This window comes from Peromyscus eremicus, unplaced genomic scaffold (assembly GCF_949786415.1).
Source record: "Peromyscus eremicus unplaced genomic scaffold, PerEre_H2_v1 PerEre#2#chr22_unloc_1, whole genome shotgun sequence".
NCBI lineage: Eukaryota > Metazoa > Chordata > Mammalia > Rodentia > Cricetidae > Peromyscus > Peromyscus eremicus.
Genome location: NW_026734286.1, coordinates 5,123,465 through 5,129,418, shown reverse-complemented (window position 1 = coordinate 5,129,418; position 5,954 = coordinate 5,123,465).

Genomic DNA, 5,954 nt, shown 5'->3' with positions numbered 1-5,954 from the left:
AATGAAGCAAAATTATCTTATTGAAGTTGGACACAGCAACTCAACAGAAGGAAAAAAATCCCAATGGCAGGCACAAAAGTCAGAGACCCATTCATTTTCAGCCAGGGTCCCCATAAAAATACTAAACTAATTGCTATAATATATACACGGAGGACCTAGTGCAGAACCATGTAGGCCCTGTGCTTGAGGCTTCAGTCTCTGTGAGCTCAACTGTGCCTGGCTTGGTTGATTTAGAGGGCCTTGTTTTCCTGGTGTCCTCCATCCCTTCTGGCTCTTACATTCTTTCTGGCTCCTCTTCCTTAGAATTCCCTGAGCTCCAAGAGAATAGGTTTGATAGAGATCTCCAATTTAGACTTTCTCTCCACTTGATGTCTATCTGTGGGTCTCATATTTGTTCCCATCTGCTGCTGGAGGAAGCCTCTTTGATGATAACTGGATAAGGCACCAATCTATGAGTATAGTAAAATATCATTAGGAATCATTTTATTGATATTTTTAGAGTGGTAATGTTTGGTTTTACCCTAGGTCTCTGGGCTTTCTAGTTCCTAATTCTTAGTTACCCATACACTGTTGGGTATGGTTTCCTTCTTGTAGAGTGGGCCTTAGGTCAATTAAGATATTTGTTGGCTTCTTCCACAAGTTTTGTGCCACAACTGCCCTAGTATATTATCCAAGCAGGACAGATTGCATGTCAGAGATTTTGTGTCTGGGTTTGTGTCCATGATTATCTTTCAGTATCCTGCAGAGTACCTGTCTGCACCACAGAGACAGGAGCATGGGTGTGAGGAGTCCATGTAGGATCCCACTTGAATTCTCCACATTCAATGAGTTCTGTGTGTTGTTGTCCTTTGGCAATGGGACCCTGCTGTCAGTTTGCAGAAAGCAACCTTTTGTCTTGGAAACAGACTAGGTTGTTTGGAGATTTTCAGTGGATTCCCTTGGCACCATGGCCATTTTTAAATTTTTGCTTTCTTCAGTTACTCCAGGTTATATACTCACATACAAAAATACTCATATTTGGGATACAGAAATAAGACAGAATATACAGATTTTGTCTTTCTGGGTCTGGGTCACCTTACTTGGTATAATATTTTCTAGTTCCACTCATTTGCTGAACATTTCATGATTTTTCTTTAAAGTAAATAATATTCTGTGCTATGTATGTGCCACATTTTCATTATCCATTCATCATGGAAAGAATATTCAGATTATTTCCATTTTAGCTATTTTAAATACAGCAACAATAAACATGGCGATCAAGTGTCTCTTAAGTAGGATGTTGAGTTCTTATGGCATATATGAAGGAGTGGTATATCTGGATCATGTGGTAGATTTATGTTTGGCTTTTTGAGAGTTCTCCACACTGATTTTTATATAGCCTGCATTAGTCTGCAATTTTTCATGGACTACTGCTAGCACCCTGTATAGCTGTTCTTTGCCTACCTATGTGTCCAGTCAAACACTCTTTGGTTCCCCTATGAAAATCATTGGGAATGTACTAATTCAACAAAATCCTAGTTTTCACCAACCAAAAGGCTTAGAATGCCATCACATGGCATCAGAAGCCCATGGCTTTAGTGTCACCACTAAAAAAAAAAATCTCTTAAAGTTTCTACCAGTGTATTTTTAAAGTGCCTTCATATATGACTTTCTTTGTTTTGTTACAGTAAAAACTTCATCAAACTGTTATCATGTTGGGAAAAGGAATTTGTAGTCACCTAAATCTGTATTCCTGGGTCCGCATTCCTCATATTCAGTTATAGAATAAATGGTATCTTATCGTCTTTGAGATGAGAGTTGTGATTTCTTGCCTCAATATATCTTTTGAGTAGAATTTATCTGTTCTTATCCTGACTCTCATTTACTTTCTCTCACCCACCCACTTTTCCATTTTCACTAGTTTGTATTTTACATTTTAACTAACACAGTAGTTATATTTGCTTATGGAAGTATGAAATATTAATAAATGTCTATAATGTATAATGATCAAATCATGATAGCACTTGCAATTCCTTATGCATTTAAGTTTTTGGATCAGCACATAATAATGGAGTGTATTAATGATATGTCAGTAATCCTATACTGTATGTATCAATTATATGAAGGTGATTATATCTACATCTTCATACCACATTCTACTTGGACCCCTCAACCTCCTCATAAAGACATTTGTTAGAACAATATTAGGAATCACTCACACAAAAAGTAACAAGGTGACATTTAAAAACTCTCTGAGAACCCAATTCTTCTGCTTCTCTCCTCGGATTGGGTAGAACTCTGTGACTGCATTATAGCCATTTGGTTGAAAGGCCTCTTCCTGAGATTTGCTTAGCAGGTCTATTCACTGTGGTACCTTAATCTTCCTCTTGCTTATAATCAAATGCATCCTGAGGTTCTCAGACTTGCTACAAAGTCATTATCATAAGCATATTAGTATATGTCACTCCAGGTCCTTCACATAAAGCAGTCATATGCAGTATTTCTAACAAAGTTTCAAATAAAATGAACACACCATTTCTTTTTCAAAATTACATTCATTGAAGATTCTTGGTAAAGACCTAACATGATACATGATACACATTTTGGGGGCCAACAGTGGGATAGGAGCCTTGTGCATGATCAGTGTGTTTTACCACTGAGTTATACATCCAACCCTTGTGCTGGATTCTATTGCAGAATCTCCACCTGTGTAGGAACCTGTAGTGTCAGCAAGCTAATTGAAGTTAGAGACACCCAATGTATCTACTCCATTCAAATTTACACTGAAACGTGAGTCCTTTGTAATTCTTATGTAAAAGGAAATTGCTCTATAATTGGCTTTCTTATATTCTTATTGTTGACATTCAAGGACCAGAACATTATTTGTGTTGAGAACTGTTTTACAGATATTTAACTGGACTCTTTGGATATGACCAAAGAGCTTATGGAATAAAATCTTTATAATTGATAATTACTGTCCCAATGTGTGTTGTAGCCCATCTGGGTTTCCTGGTGGCTTTATCCAGCAGGTATGCATAAAGAGGATGATTGGACCACAGGCCTTAGTGCAGGTGCTTGGAAGGGTCTACACTTGGCAAGGAGGAGGTATCTTGTTCCTCCCCTTGGCATTGTGATAAAAAGCCCTTTGGAATAAAGTTCAGGACTGGTGGGTTGAGACCCAGGTCCTCCTGAGGCTATCTTGTGTTTTCTGTCTTTCCTCTCATCATCTAGGTATCACGAGCTAATATTTCTCACTTCTCCCTACTCTAGAGTACTCTGGGTCATAGAAGTGGTGGCTGGTCTACCACAAGTGTGTGAAAATTGGAACCCTATACCAAGGTTCAAATTTATAAAATCTTTCACTCCCATTTCAACAATAAGTATGGAGTTCATAATAGCACTTCTTCTTTTTTTTTAGTAAGTTTTTTTTTAATTTATTTATTATGTATATAGAAGAGGGCCCCAGATCTCATTACAGATGGTTGTGAGCCACCATGTGGGTGACTGGGAATTGAACTCAGGACCTCTGGAAGAGCAGTCTGTGTTCTTAACCTCTGAGCCATCTCTCCAGCCCCCCAATAATAGCACTTCTATCTCATAAAATACTCTTTACTAAAAGTCAAATTACATAATTTCCGTAAGATTTTAAACTTGAGTTATTGCTATGATTTAAATATGTAATGACCCTCATAGGGACATACAAATATGCATTTGAACATTTAGACCCCAGCTCATGGTGTTGTTAGGGAACCTGTAAGAGATGAAGCCTGTGAAAAGCCCCATTTTGATCTATTTCCCAGGGCTTTCTAAGATAGTCCCCAAATACACAGCCTATTGCCACTGCCCTTGGTTATTCCCCAGAGGTGGAAGGTAAGTCCTTATTGCTGAAAACACTGTGCTCTTCAGAAATAGGGCTGCAGAGACCCCTGAGCTGGGACCAACCTGAAAGTTCCTTCCCTGAAGACTGCTTTTCATGGCACCAGAAGGTAAGCTTACAAACAAGAGAAGCTATTTTCCTACTCAGCTATGATATCTATGAAGCACACCAATGACCAGCATGGCACGATAACCTTAAGGGTGCACTACCTTGGCCATAACTAACTGTTCTCTAATTGGATTTAAGACCCTCTCAACAAGATGTAGACCATGCCTGATACTGGAAACCTAGATAACTACTCTGTGCTAGTGGAGTCATAAAAGAGAATCTAGAACTACCACTTTAGTAAACCTGTATAATCCCTAATAACAATCTGTAAATATTTGTTCTCTCTTTTTTTTCTTGCTTTTCTGAGACAGGGTTCCTCTGTGTAGCCTTCACTGCCTTGGAACTCACATTGTAGACCAGGATAGCCTTAAACTCAAAGAGATCTGCCTTTGTTTGCCTCCTGAGTGCTGGGATTAAAGTCATATGCCACCACTACCCAGCCTAAACATGTTCTTATACATACATATAAGTGTAGTTAAACATGTGTTCTTACATACACATGTAAGTGTAGTTAAACATGTGTTCTTACACACACATATATAAGTGTAGTTAAACATGTGTTCTTATACACCCATACAAGTGTAAACATGTGTTCTTATACACACATACAAGTGTAGTTAAACATGTGTTCTTATACACACATACAAGTGTAGTTAAACATGTGTTCTTATACACATATATAAATGTAGCCTTCACTCCTCATTGAGGAAATTTCTCTTTGCAACACATGGAGGCCATTACAGAAAACCACAAACAATCAAAACGAAGTCCCGTACCAATGAATACATCTACAAAACACTCCTGCTCCAAAGGCTCAAAGTACATTGTGGAAAGGGACACAAAGATTATAAGAGGCAGATTATCAGGGACTTTGCTATGATATTGTCTCTCCTAGTAATACCAGAAGCTATACCTATAGAGTCTCACCAACTTGGCTTCTCAAATGTAAACTGAACAAGGACGACACCAATGACTACACCAGACTGGATGGAGGAAAATCCACAAGGCCTCCATCCTACACAAAGAATGATAGGCAACTGAGGAAAGCTGGGAACAGGGGACATGACATTACCCTCGGAAAATCATAGGAATTATATGTTCTGTAACAAGCATTTAGCCCTAAAAACATATAAGTATGACTGAACAGGTTATATTTAGGAATATTTATATATATACATAAACTTATATGTATGTAATAACAATTAGAAAAAAAAGAGGCCATGAATTTGAATGAGAGCAGGAAGGGGTATATGGGAAGGTTTGGAGGGAGAAAAGGAGAAATGTTGTAGTCAAATTTTGCCCCAAAAATATAAATACAAATAAGAGGTGGAGCCTTGCAGGAGGTCACTGGGGATGGGCTTGGAGGTTGTACAGCCTACCACCATTCCATATTCTCTCTCTTTCCTCTGTGCAGATCATGTGTGATCACTCTGCTTCCTGACCGCCATGTGTCCTCATGCATCACCTGTGAAGCTGTAAATCAAAATAAACTCCTCTAAGTTGATTTTTGTCAGGACATTATATGACAGCAACAGAAATAAACTTGTACCAATATTAGTCCCTAAATAAATATACTTATAAAGAAGGTATAGTGAGACTGACTGATAGATTAACTGATTAATTAGGACTTCAATGAAATTGATCAGAAGCCGTAGTAGAAGTTTCCTCAATTTGCCATAATCCAGACACCTTTCTACCAGCATATTTGAAAAAATGTATCAATTTAAAACTTCTCTTGGTTCTGAAACAGTGAAACTTCATGAAATTGCTACATCTTCAGAGGATGATATTTGGTCCAACCTGGACATGTGGTCCTGGGCCATGTTCAGACTTCAGAATAACTATTTCTCCTTATCTTAGCGACAAGAACTGTTTTTGCATCATTAGTTCACAGATGAGCATCTCTTCTAATGAGCATCCACTTCAAAATGATGGAACTAAATGGCAGCTCTAGGGCTCAGATGATAAAGTTTCTAGCCAGGTTTAGTAA